This window comes from Sturnira hondurensis, unplaced genomic scaffold (genome assembly GCF_014824575.4).
Source record: "Sturnira hondurensis isolate 20B ecotype Veracruz unplaced genomic scaffold, ASM1482457v3 Scaffold0002840, whole genome shotgun sequence".
Classification (NCBI taxonomy): domain Eukaryota; kingdom Metazoa; phylum Chordata; class Mammalia; order Chiroptera; family Phyllostomidae; genus Sturnira; species Sturnira hondurensis.
This window is the reverse complement of record NW_028075471.1, coordinates 472,208-489,642: the sequence shown is the minus strand read 5'-3', so window position 1 is coordinate 489,642 and position 17,435 is coordinate 472,208. Positions and strand designations below refer to the sequence as shown.

Sequence of the window (17,435 nt, the reverse complement as noted above, 5' to 3'; positions counted from 1 at the left end):
TGCCATGCTCCACCAGATGGTAAAGGCCCAAAATAAAAACTGCTGCAGGAGCAATTTAGACAAATTCAAGAAAAATATGAATAATGGCTCCATAAGAGCTCATTAAAGGAAGTTGTCCACTTTTGAACCCCACCCCTAAATTTTTAAGGTGATGACAAGAAGGGTCACCAGGGCCTCCCACCATGGCTCCTTTGACCCCACCCTCGGCATCAGAACGCTGGACTGGAAAAGCCATGGGCCTGATGGAGGGCAGAGCGTCTCCTGCTCTCCCAGGAAATCATTGCAGGCAGCAGTGATTCTCCACATGCAGTGGGTTTTAGTATTTCTGCACAATGAAGATGTCACTGAGAATCATCACAGCCACAGACCAAGTTTTACTTAAATCCACTTACAATTGAATAAGATACGCTCACCAGAAAATGTTCATTGCTGGTCTCTGGTTTGTTCTACGAAAGCAAATGACACTTACAAGTCAAGCTTTCCCAGCCTGGTATTATTCTTGTAATGTAACCAATGTCAGTGGCATCTTCCCACTTCTTCATGGGCCACTGTGATAGAAACAAACAGCAACATTTCCCAACTGAAAGACAGCAGCACACCCCTCCGTGAGCCGTGCATGTGAACCCGAACAAAACTAAGACGTCCAGGAGAACGAACGGAGCAAACACAGAACGAGGACCATCGGCTTTGTGACATGTCAGTGGTTGAAAACAAAGTCGCCCATAAGACAAAAATTCCTCCCAACTAAAACCTGACAGGACAGAGAACGTTGGGAAAAATAACTAATAATGTTTCACCTGTTTAGCATTTGTTAGCTTAATTTTAAGATCAGAAAAAATATTCACCAGTTAAGGGATATTTTTCCCCTTTCAACAAGACATTCAAAGGTTTTCTTTTTTTCTTTTTTTTAAGATTTTATTTATTTATCTTTAGAGGGGAAGGGAAGGAGAGAGGGAGAGAAACATCAATGTATGGTTGCCTTTCGTGCATCCCCTGCTGGGAGTTGGCCTGCAGGGAACCAGCCTGCAACCCAGGCATGTGCCCTGACTGAGAATCGAACCGCGATCGTCTGGTTCGCAGGCCTGTGCTCAATCCACTGAGCTACACCAGCCAGGGCCAAAGGTTTTCTTAATGACTTCTGCTGATCAGAAGGTAATGGTGTGCACTCTGTGGGTACAGGTATTATCAATACTGCAATTAACAATGTAACACCAAGTCTTATTACATGAACTACAAGTGTCTAACACCCTTTAAGATAAAGAGAGCAGACTAGTGAATTTTTAAATGGATGTAAACTAGTAAAAAAAAAAATCTATCAAAATGGATTAAACAATTGGTGTGTGTCTTTACTCTCATGAACTACTATTTACTGACCTAATGGGACTCTACTGTATTCCTCCTGGGCTGGGTAATCCTAAATGTTTAGGTAACACTGAATACCAGAAAAATGACAACTGACCCTGGACCCTGCAAGACTGAGCACCAAAGCCACACCTGTGGAAGCTCAGGAGTTTCCCGACAGGTGCTAATACCTCCAGTGAAGCAGGAAGGAAACCAAACAACGAACAGTGGGGCTGACAGCAGAAATGAACATAACCCCAGCTAAACCCAGTTCCTGTCTATCACTGACAAGACCAGACAGGAAACTGACCCAACCACAATCCCACCCTGCACCCTGACTTTCTGCCCCACTGTTCCCCACTCTCCACACCAACAGACCTCTGGCCTTGATAGGCTTCTAGCCTTTGTGAAGTCTCCCCGGACTTTTACCTGCACCCCATCCCATCCCACACAGCAAGTGCCTCTCTGTCCCTGGAGCCCCCACAATTTTTTCTGCACGGAACAGCCTGTCACTTGTAGCAGCATGACGTAGCCAGGAAGGACAGATACACCGTAGCGGTGCCACACTGAGCTGCTCTGCGGCCACATACACGAGAACCCTCTCCGAACACCCTAGATCAGCACAGGGTTGGGCACATCTCGAGGGCACGCCCCGTGTTGGGGATTCAGTAGGGAAGGCCCCAAGCACTCAGATGTGCCTGCCCTATGCTTCTGTCTCAATACTCCAGTAGGGTCACAAAGGAAAAACACCACTGAGATGTCACCGAGGAGTCCAGGGCAGGACACGTGATGGAGAATGGCAGGAACCTGCCACATGGGTTTCAACAGGGAAAACTGCACAGAAAAGATTTCCACAGAATTCAGAAGCTTGTGAAAAGAAATTCTAAAGGACTTGCAACATCCCTACTCCCATCCCTCCGGGAGAATTTCATAGCCAGTGATTCTGACCCACGCTTAACAGTTTGTGTTTATTTTGGAGTTTAAAATCAATAGTGCCCTGACTATTGGGCACATGCCTGGGTGGCAGACCAGGTCCCCAGTGAGGGCCATGTGGGAGGCAACCACACATTGATGTTTCTTTCCCTCTCTTTCTCCCTCCTTTCCTCTCTCTCAAAAAAAAATAAATATTTTTAAAAGATTAAAATGGTACATTTTATGTATATCTCACTACAACAAAAGTGAATAGCATACACACTATATACCATTCACTCAGCATCTATTATTCACTCATTCAACAAACATTTACAGGGCGCCCCAAACTACTCAAGATGCTGGGCACACAGCCCTGGCCCATAACCAAAAGGCTGAGGGTTCGTCCCCAGTTCGGGCTCAGATCCCCAGTCTGTACTCACCTTTATACTAGGTGATTATAAAGGCAACACATCGTTGCCTCTCTCACATCAATGTTTCTCTCTCTCCTCTCCTCTCTCTCTCTCTCTCAAAGCAAATGAAAATGTCCTTGCAAGAGAATTTTTTTAAAAAAGCCACTGGGCATATAGCAGTAAAAGAATAGAAAAAAGGACAAACTCATGGAGTTTTCATTCTAGTGGTGGAGACAGACAATACCTAAGATAAATAAGTAAACTGTGCCATGTAATAGCCGGTGTAAAGGCCACAACCTAAGCAGAGAAGGGCAGCACGGCCTGTCGGGGTGCGTGCAGGACACAGGACCAGAGAAGTGTTTGCCAAAACAGTGGCTTTCAGTAAAGAGCTGAGGGAAATGAGAGCCAGCCATGCAGATATCTGGGTAGAAAATCTTTCCAGACAACTGGCCCAGCGGGCAAAGGCCCTGGGACAGAAGCAAGCCCAGCGTGTTTGAGGAACAGCAAGGAGAAAGGTGCTGCTGGAGTGGAATGAAGGAAAGGCGGAGTGACGGGGGGGATCAGAGACGGGGGGATTCACATGGGTGAGCAAAACAAACATTGGCCCTTCCCTGACAGCAGTCAGCGGGAGAATCGTCAAATTAAGTACTAAACAGTTGTAGACAATACCATCAAGAAAAAGTCTGGGTACAATGATAGATAAAAATATGGGAGAACTTTTTAGTAGAGGAATTAGCTAACGCCTAAAGGAGGTGACATTTAAGTGAGGAACTAATTGATAAAAAGGAGTTTCTGGGTGGAAGGAATACAGCTGAAAGTTCTATGGCGATCAGAAATTTTTTCCTATTTTCACTATGTTTTAATTTATACTGGTACAAAAAACATAGAAATCAAAATGAAGGTGAATGATCATTAGGTAGCCATGATAACAAGACAACTGGCAAAGCTCTCCCTACCCCAACCATATACCATAATTTTCAGAACATAAGATGCATCTAGGTTTTAGAGTAGGAAAAAAATTTTTGAAGCAAAAAATGGGGTAAAATATTTAATAACACAAATAACATTATATTTCACCCATGTAAATGTAAACAGAACTCAATAGCAGCATTAACAACCATTATTCCCCTCAAATTTGGGGAGGGGGTGGTGCGTCTTATAGTCTGAAAAATATGGTATCACTGATGACCAATCAGGACTGCCCTTGCTGGCCAGTTCCAGGTGGAATGTTGTGGCTGGAGACTCCATGGTGATGGGGCAGTTCCCTGTGCAGATGGAGTGGCTGTGGTCCCCTGTGGAGCTGGGCTTTGGGCCCATCCTTGGGAAGCTGAAGCTGGAGGCCCATCCATCGCCAAAGTGGCAGTGGAGCTGCTGCCCAGTGGCCCGAGTCCACTCCTCACTGTCCATGTCCTCCAGTGGGAGACAATGGCGTGCCCACCTGTCACCAGCTTCATGGTGAGTCTTCTATTTATAGTCAGACTTGTTCGGTCTGTTTGGAGTCGACTTCACATAAGACGTGAAGTGCAGCTTGCAAAAGCCCTGGCCACACAGATTGAGGAGAAATGCCAACTCATTGACAAGTTCAGCACAGCAAGAGAAGAGTGTGCGAGGATCCAGTCACCCCTAGCGGATGCCAGACGCAAGAAGGAGTCATTAAATATACGTGGCCTCATGGATGCTTACAGAAAGGGGACAAGGAGCTACTGGATGCTGAGGCAGGAAATTACTTCCCTGGTTCACGAACTGAAAGAAGAGAGATCCAAACACTCCAGGCAAGAGGAGGAGATGGCAGACATGCTAAAGATGCTCACGTCCCTGGAAGAGGTCGTGAAAATCACTTCACAAGGAGCTTTTCCAAACCTGCCAGGAGGCCAAGAGTTAACAAGCCCTGGTGGTCCCCTCCCCCCAAGTGGGTCTGGGTCCTAAAACAGCAGTGCTGTTCCCTCCTTTCCCCTCGGACCTCCCCAGCTGCCAGCTGTGAGGTCCGCCTCCGCCTCCACCAGAGGATCCCTGCGGCCAGTGGATGTAGGGGAGCCCCTCCCTGAGCGGAAGTTACTCCTCCGCCCCATGCTGCACGCGGCAGCCAGCTCCTGCCTGGACAATCCCTCCAAACGTAAAGACCTGAGACTTCCTGGAACACACCATAAATGAGGGACTCTGAACAGTCACAGAATGTTTGGATTCTCTCTCAGTGGCACTGAAAGAAATGCTGTACTTAAGAGACACATCTATTACACAAATTGACTTTTCATCAAACTACATTTCTCAGTGTTTTGTAAGCATTAGTTATATATGAATCTTCTAAGTGAACCTTTATATTTTATTCTCTCCTTAAATACAGTATTTAAATTTGAAAATATATGTAGCTTTGCAATAAAGACCTTTTAATAGTAGAAAATACTATGCACCATCTTCATTTAATTGTAGAGCTTATTATTCTAAAGAACCTACAATGATGCTGATGTGGCTGAAGCACCACAGGCACAGGAGCGAGAAGCCAGGATGTGGGAGGGAGACAGGGACACGTGGCGCTCAGAGGCCCCATGGAAAGCCAAGTCTGATTCACAGAAGGATGGTCTAGAGAGGGGAGTAACATGCTCAGACTTGTTGTCACAAGGCCATCTAGCCACTGAGTGGGGCAGAGGCTGAAGGTGTACTAGATGGCGGTGGGGGTTTAGATCAGGGAGGTGGCAGCGGAGATGAAGACACATGGAGAAGTTTGAAACAAACCCACAGGCAGGGAGAACAGGACTGCTTGATGATTCTGATGACAGGGTCAGGGACAAGGAAGAATCCAAGAAGTGGATGAAATGCCAGCTGCTGGGATGAGGAAGGCTGGGGGTGGCCAAGCCTGGAGGGAGAGCTGGGTTCCATTTTGGATGTGTCCAGTTTGAGCCTTTGAAACATACAAATCAAGATTACCAACAGGTCGGGCTAGACATATACATTTAGGGCTCAGCAGTAAATGGACAGAATATAAAGATGGGCAAACAGGAAAAAATACTTTGTTGCCCTCAAACAAATCAGTCCACAGGCTATAGGGTAGTTCTCTCATTTGTAAAACCAGGGCGAGGTCTAAAAACACTTCAGGAAATTTTATGAGTCCCAGGTGCTCAGAGGTAGAAGTTCCCCCATGACCTCTTATTTACAGAGTATTTAACAAGCAGACCGGGGGCCAGCAATGGTCTGGGGTGTTCACCAAAGCACAGCACCTGGGATTCAAGATCACTGTCGCTTTCTCATAAGTAAGTCTCTGCAATGAAGCTCACTGTTTATACAGAGAGGGAGTGGAATTGGGGACATCATAAAAAAACAAGGTTATTTCACCCTTGCACTATTGGTAGGAATGTAAATTGGTGTAGCCACTACAGAAAACACTACAGGAAGATGGAGATTCCTCAAAAAATTACAAATGGAACCACCATAAGACCCAGCAATTCCACTTCTGGGTATTTATCCAGAGAAAACCAAAACACTAATCCAAAAAATTAATGCATCTCTATATTCACTGCAGCATTATTTACAATAACCAAAACATGGAGTACCCTATGTGCCTACCAATAGATAAACAGACAAAAAATATGTTACACATACACACACGGAGGAATATTACTTAACCATAAAGAAGAACAAAATCTTGTCATTTGCCAACGACAGCGGTTAGACCTCAAGGGTATTAGTCTAAGTGAAATAAGTCAGACAGAGAAAGACAAATACTGTATGATTTCCTTAAATATGGAGTCTAAAAACCAAAACAAAACAAAACAAGCAATAGAAACAGACTCATAGATACAGAGAATAAACTGGTGGCTGCCAAAAGAACGGTGGGGACGGGGAAGATGAGTGACACAGATGACGTGAATTGAAGGGTATAAACCTCCAGTTTTAAAATAAATAAGTCACAGGGATATAACAAAAAGCATCGAGAACATAGACATTTTTACAAATACTGTAATGACATTTTATGGTGACAGAAGGTAACAAGACCGATGGTCACCATCTCATACTATATACAAATATCACATCACAATGTTGTATACCTGACACTAATGTGACATTGCAAGGCAATCATACTTCAAGGAAAGACAAGGTTATTTTCCTGTTTAGGGCTCATGTTTAACCTAGGCACACACCAGCAGCTGCAGCTGCTGTGGACAAGCATGGCTGTTACCCTGTGACAATCACAGCCCCTCCTCTTCCATCTCAGCCTCTCTGCCAACAGAGAGCCCCTGGTGACTCATGTGAGGGCCCGGGAAGACTGTCGGCTCTGGGCCACACACCCCCATAAGTACAACCAACTATCAACAGCTGCGGTTTCCCAGTAAACAATCCCAAGAGTTGAGAAAGCATGTCAATACACAACAGCTCTCTCTAGCCACACGGCTGCTCCTGTCCCTGCCGTGCGGCATATTCTGGTTGTCAGTGAATGGGATCTGTGAATGATGCCACACTTCTTTCTGTATAAGCCTGAATCTCCTTTCCTTCTCCCCAGAATCATCTGTCACATCACCAGAGAGAAACCCGCAGCCAAAGGTTACCCTCATACGCCCTCCTCCAAGGAGTCAGACACATAGGACACTAGTGGTGCGAACACTTCCCCACAATAAACTCCATCCGAAACTCCCTCGCCTGCCCTTCCAACATAAGAACTAGCCCCAGTCTTGACTCAAAGTCCACAAAACACCAAAATCACAGAGGCAAATAGGATGTGACTTAAAGATAATGAGCCATTTTCCCAGGAAAGCTACGAGGTGACCACCAGACTTGCCCCAGTCCTCTCAGAGGTGTGCATGAACTGACCTGAGAACCACTCACTTGTCCCTGGCTGGACCAACCTCATAAACTGTAGCTCAAGACGCAGTCTGACTCATTTTCAATGCCCGTCTCCAATTTCACTTTTTCCAGGAACCCTGCTCTGACCATTTTTAGCCTTTGCTCATCATTCCTTCTTTGAAATCACAGAACTAAATGTGCCCTGTTCATTTGGCACTTGTGACGTATTGCCCAGTGATCTATGTTGGACTGTATGCTGAACTCAACATTTATTCTTCATCACTGAACAGTGTGTGTGTGAGAGTCCATGAGTGCACACGAACAGGGCAGGTGTGTCTGCATGTGTTATCTAGACTTTGCTCAGCCTCCTTTGAACTGGAGCCATCTGCAATCCTTTTGCCTCTAAGAAGGTCCAAGCAATAAATAATTATCAGGAATGAGGCCACTGTTGACATTTAGGGTTCAAAGCCAAAAAGCTCCTTTAAAATATTTTTAAGCCTATGTTGACTTTGTATTTACTAGCATCACCTACACTTTCTATATCTTAGGGCAATCATCATAGAAGAGTTCAGATGAGTGTCTCCAGGACAAATGTCTCCAAGTATTTACTGCACACTCACCATACACTCAGGAATTATGCTTGGTATACATATAAAGGCACTTTAGAAAAGGCCTAGCCCATGAAATGAGTTCCTTTCTCATTAATTAGGATATTCAACTCCACCAGAACATTCCATTCCTAAGCACTCTAGTTAAGTACAATTTACTGAAAGACAGTCCTTGAACTCTGTAGCAGAATTCCTGAAAAAGACTGTTAATTTGAAATAATGTAAGTAAATCTAATTTTTACCACAGAAACAATGTTAATATTAGACAATTATGTTTTCAACCAAAGACCAACTGCCAAGATTTAAAAGGAAAATCAGCATATTTTTATTTCAAAAATATTAGAGCTGCAAGCAATCCTAAAAATCATCTGTACAGCTAAGGACAGTAACCCTAATAGTTATTACTAAATACCTGTTATATGCCAAGAATTATGGTAAGTGCATTTCACATACTCCACATTTGATTTCCCCCAACAGGCCTATGAAAGAAATCTCATTTCACATCACAAATGAGGCAACGAAGGCCTAGGGTTGCTATGTTTTGACTAAGGCTCTGTAGCTATTTGGTAGCAGAGAAAAAATTTAACTAACAAGTGTCTGGCTTTAAAATCAAAGATCCCTTGACTATTCCAAATGGCCTCCCTAATTCAATCATGAAGAATATACTTAATACTGTATACTAAAATAACTGTGATCAATTAAACAAGGCTATCCAGAAACAATGAAATCATTTTGCCAAATGGATTTCTGAAGAGGTTTTTCAAGACAATGACCATCAGTGAAGGGTCAGAGAAGCTCTGGATGTAGGGAGAGCTGAAGCAGGGCATAACAGTGAGTTATTAGTCTTCGCTGCACGCTGCAACCTAATACACTTACCCTTGCAGGTGCTGTGGGTACAACAGTAAACAGAAAGACCTTCTGTGGAGCTTCCATTCTAGTGGAGGGCACAGAGATGACAACCCAGCAATGGTGGCAAGTGCAGGACACACACGGCAAGCGGGATGGGGCTTGCCTCTGCAAGGGCAGGTGGCTATATGAGCCTGGAGTACAGAAGTGAAGTCTGAGCTGGAAGAACATGGGACATTAGCCTCTGGGTACATTTGAAGTCTCAGACCCGGTAAGATCACCGAGGAAGGGCAGGCCTGCCAAGAGAAACAAGGAGAGGCCCTTCTAACTGCGTCCCAGAGCGCGCCAGCATGAAAGAGGTCCAGGAGAATCAGTAAAGGAGGCTGAGAGGGAGCCACAGGTGAAGCAGGAGGAGCCCAGAGAATGATGCATCCTGGAAGCCACAGAAGACTGTTTCAAGGAGGAAGGGGCCAGCTGGCTGGTGGTGGGGACAAGCGTGCTCCCTCTGCCCTTCCCCTGTTGGCAAGCAGCTTCATTCACTCAACAAAGAGCAATCAAGCGGCCTCCACGTGGCAGGCACTATCCTAGACACTGAAGATACAGCAGTGAAAAAGAGAGTCCCTGTCCCCTAGGAGATGACATTGGGGGAGGGGGCAGGGAGCAGACAATACAATTGTCAGGTACCATGTAGAATATCACGTAGGGAAGCAAGGGACGGGGACTGTGGAAGTTACTCTTTTAGAGGTTGGTCAGGGAAGCTCTCTCTGAGAAGATGACATGAGTAGATACCCAGCCAAATTTGGTGTGAACCGAACATGTATGTGGGGAAGCACATTCTAGACAGAGAAAGGAGAGGGCCAAAGTCTGAGATGCCAGTGTGCTTGGCATTTTGAAGAATAGCAAAGAATTATCCTAGACAGTGTAGTTCAATTGGTTGGAGCATTGTCCCCTAACCAAAAGGGTACAGGTTCAATTCCCAGTCTGGGCACATGCCTGGGTTTTCAGTTCATCCCCGGTCAGGGCACATATGAGAGCAACCAAAACATGTTTGTCTCCCTCTCTCTCTCTCTCCCTTCCCCTCTCTCTACAACCAATAAGCATGTCTTTTTGGTGCACATTAAAAACAATAGCAAAGAGCCCATCATGACTAAAACAGAGTGAAAGTGGACACTGGTAAGAGGTGAAGGGGAAGAATGGGCAAATGAGGTGTTTCTTTAGTTCATAGTAGGACCTTGCTGCTGTCTACAGCCAGGAGAGACTTCACGCTGTCTTTCCCTTGTCCAGGAATTCACAGCCCTCTGTCAAAAAGGAACAGTAATCACCACTTTCACAAAGCCTTATACGCTTCACTTTGGCCGCCTAGGTTGAGAAAGGCTACGACTTAGCACACTGGTGGTATTTGAAAGTTGACTGCAACTTGTCCCGTAAATAATACTTCCTGTGACCCTTCTGTCTGTAGAAGAGACGTTTGTGTGGAATATGTGTAACACACGTTCTACTCGCTGTTACTCTGATATAACATTTGGGGAGCAGAAATATTCACAGCAAAGACTCTAGGTGTTTGATTTCAACTCCTTCAACACCATCAAGGTAACATCAAGTACCAAACTGCACATCAGCCATCTAAGACCAGCTGGGTGCCGCGACCTCTTCCTTGTTGAATAAGACAACGTAACCATACGATTTAACGTCTTGTTTTTTGACTTATGGAATCATACTTCATATACCCTTTGAAGTTCCTCAGCATGTGCTCTAAAACTACTAATGCAACTGAACTTGAACACAAGGGAATACTAATCCATCAAACAGCTTTTCCTGTCCCCTTCCCCTCCTTTACATGAGATTCAAAACTTTGTATAGGCCACTTCATAGGATGCATTTGAAGATATTTTTGCCGCGAGGATAGAAATCAGGCTTGAGCCCCTCAAATGCAATTGTTTCTACTTAACTTACACCAAACAAGTAAATGCAGTAGCAGCGACAAACCATTTGCCAAAAGCCCGGGTATGTGAATGCGGTCAAGAATTCTCCCACCATTTTGCTTTCAAGGAGTAAGAAGCTTTCCAAGACACCCCTGATGAAGTAGAACAAAGTGGAAGGACTTGACCTACCTGATGACAAGATTTATTACAAAGTCATGGACATTAACACAGTGTGGTGCTGATGCACAGACAAATACATGCAGCACTGAAAAGGGAGAGGCCGGGAACTTATCTGAGCACACGAGGGAGTTTGGTTTGTCACACAGGGTGTGTTGCAGAGAAGTGGGGAAATCAGTTTTTAGGCTTTTAAGTAGTCTGCACTGGAGCAACTGATTATCTACACAGAAAAATTGTGAACACTAACCCTACCTCATACCAAAAACAAAGGTCTATCACGGAGCTCTTAAAAACGTAAATGTTAAAGAAAATAAAAGTTTTAAATGACAATATACGAATATCATCTGCATGATGTCATGGTAGGAAATGATTTCTCAAACAAGTTTCTTAAAATGCTTAGGTTCAAGTCCTGGCTCTCCAACTTACTAGCTGCGTGACCTTGGCAAGTCACCTATCCATGCGTCCCTCAGTCTCCTCACCTATAAAATGGGGATAATAATAGTATTCAGCTCTAACATTGTTACAAAGATTAAATGAGTAAATATTTATAAAGTGCCTTTAAAAAGTGTCTAGCACACAGAAAGTGCTCCACAAGCACTTGTTAAATAAAAAGCAAACTTCATGCTGGAAATATGGATAAACTAGCTGCATTAAAGTTAAGGACTCTGTTCATCAAAGGGACCATAAAGAGACCACAAGAACAAGCCATAAGCTGGAAAAAATATTTGTATGCCATTTAGTCAATGACAAATTAGAATCCAGAACATATAAAGAACTTCAGTAAATAAATAAGAAAAAGACAACTCACTAGAATAACAGGCATGACTAGAGAGACACTTCACAAAAGAGGAAAACTAAATGGCTACCTAAAAAGACGCTCAATCTCATTAGTCGTCAGAGAAATACATACTAAAACCTCAATGACAGACCACTTGATTAGAAAATTAAAACATGCAACATCAAGTATTACCAAGGAGAGGACAGCGAATGCACCACTCCACATGGTTGAAGGGGCGTGTTCACTGACATGACCCTTTAGGAAACACGCACACCGACTGAGTGGCCCCACTACGAGGCGGCCCTCTGTGCGTGTGTGCCAGGAGAGCCAGGAGAAGCTCAGAAGGCTCTTCGCAGCAGCACCATTTGAACTAGAAAAAAATGAAAATATCCCAAACGCCCAACAGTAAACGTATAAATAGATGATGGCATATTCTAATATGTGACAAGGGAAACAGATGAATTATAGATAAATTTCAAAAATATAATGGAGGGAAAACTACAAGTTACAGAAGAATATATTTGATATAATTGTAGTGATATAAACTTCAAAATTGGGCTAAACTAAAGATAGGTTGCTGAGCGATTGAAGTATATAGGGGTAAAACTGTAAAGAAAAGTAAAGAAGGAGAAGCATGAAATCCTAGCCCCCAGTCCCCTCCACGTGGGGAGAGAGGAGGAGGAGGAGGGGACACTGAGGAGGGACTGGTACTAATAGTTACTTAACCGGGGGACTCATGGGGAGTGTGGGCCCACTGGCTTTCACGAACTTTAAAATATTTTATAAACATTCTTTAGTACCAACTCAAAAATAACAATGATTTCCTCCATCACTAAACACAGGCAAATTCTATCACAAGCCCAGCTATCATGCCATTCCTTTTTTGTTTGTTTGGGGGAGGTTGTTTTTGGTTTTTCTGCTCTGGACTCCCCCCAGACATCCTTGTGGCATTCCAGTCAGACAAGGACAAAAGCAGCAGCGGCCAAAGCGAAGTGGCCGGCAGCACATCTAAGTTCTTTTTTGGAGGGGGGGGGTATTTTTTTTATTTTTTTTATTTAACTCGTGTTCAAGTACAGTTTTCTTTCTTGTATTCCCAGCCCTGCTCCCCCCCACCTCCCTCCCATCTCTGCCCCCCACCTTAGTTATTGTCCATGTGTCCTTTATACTTGTTCATGTGAGTACTTCCCCTTTTCCCCTGTGATTCTCTCCCCTCTCCCCTAGCACATCTAAGTTCTAATTGTGGCTTTCCCATTCGCACGGCCACGCTGCTGCAGGCAGACTCCTGAGCCCGGTTTCCTCCACACAGAATGAAGAGCCATGCTGGTCTTCCCTCACCAGGTTACTGCAGGGTTTGTAGCTGTTCACTCTGGTCACAGTCCCTCGTCAGAAGCATCTGGGTCCAGGTGTATTTTAGAATTCAGAATTTTTCAGATTTCAGAAAATTAATGCCTAACATCCCCAAAGGATCTAGAACAGCACCCTATAATCAAATAACTTTTCTTATTTCTTCAGTGGACCATCTGAAAAATGACATTAAAAGTAATAAAACCCATAAAAAGACAAACACAGGCCCAAGAGAATTTGTGGGGATAAAGAAAATGGTATAAAACTAGGGTGTGGTAACAGTTATGAAACTTTACGAGTTGACCCAAAATTACCAATTTTACACTTGATGCATGTAAAGTTTATGGTTTGTAAACTGCACTTCAATAGAGTCCATTTCAGATTTAGATGTTTTTTAAATGTAGAGCTGCAGATCAGTGAATATGGGCCGGTATTTGCAGAACTCACAGAACACAGAACAGTGCTCAACATGCAAGTTTATTATTGCCATTACTACTGTGAGTTTACTCCGCCCAGTGTTTCCCAACAGGGTCTCTGCCAGAACGTTGGGAGCGACAATCCTCCATTGTAACCGAATCCCACACACTAAATTCCAGTAGCGCCTCTCAGTATCTGTGACAATTACAACTACCCCACACATTGCTAAACACAGAGAGAAGAATGCTAGATGTAAATCATTAAACCTATTAAACTCTAAATTCCTTAAAGGTAGAAACCGAGTCTTACTCACTGTGGTAAAATGAGAATATTTTGTACAAGAGTATGCAAAAAATCTCTAGCACGAGGCTGCACTCAAAATGTGACTTCATTTCTATTCTTTTTGATTTTTTATCACTGCTGAATAGCAGGTCTTTCAATGGCCTACACAGATATCAGCAGGCCTTCCTGTACAGACACAAGTTACTTTGGGGTCAGGAGAGCAGCACAGCCCTGGCATGTGAGGTGCAACAGCTGTGGCGTGGGCTTGGCCTGGACACAAACCCCAGTCTCGTCATGACCTGGGACCTGCTGGTAATCCTCTGCACCACAGTTTCTTCATCCATAGGAGCATGAAAGCATTTACTTTACAGGGTAATGTGGGGATAAACAGATAAAAGATGTAAAAGGCCCTCTTCTCCATGCAAATTCAGAAATACAAAAGGAGAGTGAGAAGCTACTTCGGTTGACAGGTTTCACCCAAACACTGTGTCAGATCTCTGGAACCTCTGCTGCTTTCCTGCATTTCCTGTGCTTCTCCATGACAAGCAGGAAATAACCCTCACAATCAAGAAGGGGTGTTGGCTAGGGCGCTCATCTCACACACACATCTGTGATGAAGACGGGCTGGCCCACATCGGCCCGCACGCTGAATCTGGCCCACCACTTACAAAATTGTAGCACATAATAAAAAAGAATAATATTTCACAACACATAAAAAGCATAAGAGCAGATCAAACTTCAGTGTCAATAAAGTTTTATTGGAACACAGCCATCCTCCTTGGTTATGTGTTGTTTATGACTGCTTTTACACGACAACAGCAGTGTTCAGAAGTTGTGACAGGGCCTGTATGGCCACAAGACTAAAGGATTTACCATTTGGCCCTTTAAATAAACAATATACCAAACCACCATTCCCCTCCCCTTTAAACTGAAGAAAATGTAAGCTTATTTAGTGTGAATTCCATGATACATGTGATGAACACATCCCAGGGACCCAGAAACCAGGCTTGGTAAATCCTACCCTATGCAGGCTTTGATTTACAAATATTTTTATGTCAGCATAAATAACATTTTTATAAAAAATTACTATATTCTCCAAAACAAATAAAATGTAGTGAGTGACATTGTTTTTACATTTTTGCAAATCTTGACTTAACAGAAGATAACTGGATGCATTCAATTGGTTACAATAGTTTGGTTTTGTTGAAGAACATAAAGTCTATCTGGAGTCACACAGATACACAATTAGAAAAGGGAGGAGCATTTTAATGGCCTCTTCAGGTAAACTCTTTTTTGGTACTACACTAAAATTCGATGAGAGTTTCTTAAAAGGTTAGTTACAACGTGGAATCTGAAACCATAACAGTGAACTTTTTATACCCTGTTGCACTAAAATTCATTAGTCTATATTTTTCACTTTCAATGGCTCTTTTACCCATACATGATTTTATAAAATCATGCATCAATAATTTGAAAATAATGGTATACTGTAAACATTCCTAATGTTGACACACTGCATTCTATAATTTTAAAAAGTCGACTTTTAATATCACCACTGATCTTAGGAGTCAACTCACCAGAAAACTTTTTAAACGCCAGGAAGCTTTCACACTCACAATGGTGGAAACAAGTTTTTTAAAATTTAAGTTTTTGTTCAATAGCTCCAATCATTTGATAACATTGCTGTCAGTTGTTTTCCTTAAAGTGAAAGGCTTACCGTGTTTTTGGACTATAAGACGCACCTAGGTTTTAGAGGAGGAAAATAGGAAAAAAAGTGTTGAAGTAAAAAATGTGGTAAAATATCTAATAACGTAAATAACATAATATTTCACCAATGGAAATGTAAACAGAACTCAACAGCAGCATTAACAACCATTATTCCTGACTTCAAGCTTTAAGTACGGAAGCCCCTCTAATCACCAGGGAACCCCCAGCACTCCTCGTCACTACTGTCCACACTTATGAAGCTCGGTTCCTCAGAATCACTAGTGTCACCGTCTTCACTCTGTCCACAGAGGGTGTCCTCTTCAGAGCCGTCTATGGCATTGCTGATGCCACATTTTTGAAGGACCTCACTATGGTTTCATCCTTAACTGACTGCCGTGAGCTTCTCCCCCACTCACAAACTGGGGTAATCGTGGGCCTCTTCATGCGTCCAGTTGGTGTCAGATCATGGTTTCCAGCAGCCATCCATTTGCTCCACTCTACTCTCGTGAAAACTTTAAATGGCTTGTTGATGAAAATGCCCAAATGTTGCAACCGGCTGGTAAGGCCCCCAGGAATTACAGCTACATGGGTTTTCTCTGCATTAAATCTCTTTTTTGTGGCTTCAGTGATATGCCCTAAACTGGTCCAGCACTCATAGAGCAGATTTTTTCAGCAGACCTCTAGGACATTGGGACCACACTTTTTCCATCCATATCTTCAGGCCATTTTCGTCCATCCATCCTTTGTCATGAACATGAATAATAACTCCTCTGGGGACTGCCTCTTCTGGCATGTATTTTCTCTTGAAAATCATCAGCTTTGGTGGCAGTTTGGTGCCATCTGCACCGCAGGACAACACAACCATGTAATGGGTTTTCTCAGGCCCTGAGGTTTTCAGTTATGGTGTTGGCACCTTTCCCACCAGCAGTCTTGTTTGATGGAACATCAAAGGTTAATGGGACTTCATCCATGTTCCCAATCTGGCTTACTTCGAATCCATTTTTCTCTCTTGCATCCAGTACAAATTTGTGAAAAGACACAATGTTGGATTCATAGTCTATAGGCATTTTTGTGTAATCCTGGTTTTGGTGCTCAGAGCATGGCCACATCTCTTCCTAAATCTATGGCACCATGACGGTGATCCAGTGAAGTCCCCAATGCCTTTCTCTGCAGCAGATGTTTGGCTTCATATATGACCATTTCTGTAGATACTGAAAAGCCATTGATCCCGTGACGGGTGACCCACTCTCCTATATCCACTTCTAACTGTGGCCATTTCTCAGCATGCCCACGAAAGAATGGTTTCATTTCGCCCATTTTTTGCAATTGATCCTCCTGTTTCCTCCATTCGTTATCACTTTTTCAGTTGGAGGTGGCCCAAAGTGTCTCTCCGCTGCTCCATTCCCACGTTCTTTGGCATACTTTACTACCTCCAGTTTAAAAGGGATTTTATACAAAATCCTTTTCTGCTTTGACATCTTTCCACAATTACAGCAGATTCAGCAGGAGACTATGGTACACTATCGTATCTTTCTACAACCAAATACAATAATGACAGAACTATCAGTACTGTGCCCTTCATAGTTATGGGGGCGCTGTAGCTGAGAAGATCAGTGGATGATGCCCTGTTATGGGGGGATCTGCTGCTGACACTGTTATGGGGGAGATGTCCTGCTGGAGGGCCACAGGCTGTGCAACACTATTATATGGGGACAGTAGTTTTGCACAACCTGTGTGGCTCTGCAACTGTTGCCAAATTACAGCTCCCATCATCCCAACCTGTCCAAGCATGATGGAAGCTGTAGTTCTGCAACAGCTGCAGGGCCACATTGACAGGTGACCCTGCAGTGGAATTTGCCTGTTAATGTTAATGGGGACACACCAGTCATGTCATGAGGTGCACGTATGGGCGCCGCAA

General features: G+C 43.7%; 1 protein-coding gene and 1 long non-coding RNA gene across 9 annotated transcripts in view; both read right to left on the bottom strand.

Moving 5' to 3' along the window:
* CACNA1D (calcium voltage-gated channel subunit alpha1 D) overlaps positions 1-17,435 on the bottom strand; it is a 315,854-nt gene that overhangs the window by 232,886 nt on the left and 65,533 nt on the right. The window lies entirely within an intron of this gene.
* LOC118983350 (uncharacterized) lies at positions 1,181-17,193 on the bottom strand. The gene is made up of 3 exons (XR_005065706.1): positions 17,079-17,193; positions 12,568-12,570; positions 1,181-1,191 (listed from the first exon to the last, which is right to left on the bottom strand). It is a non-coding gene; the product is annotated as an uncharacterized LOC118983350 (long non-coding RNA).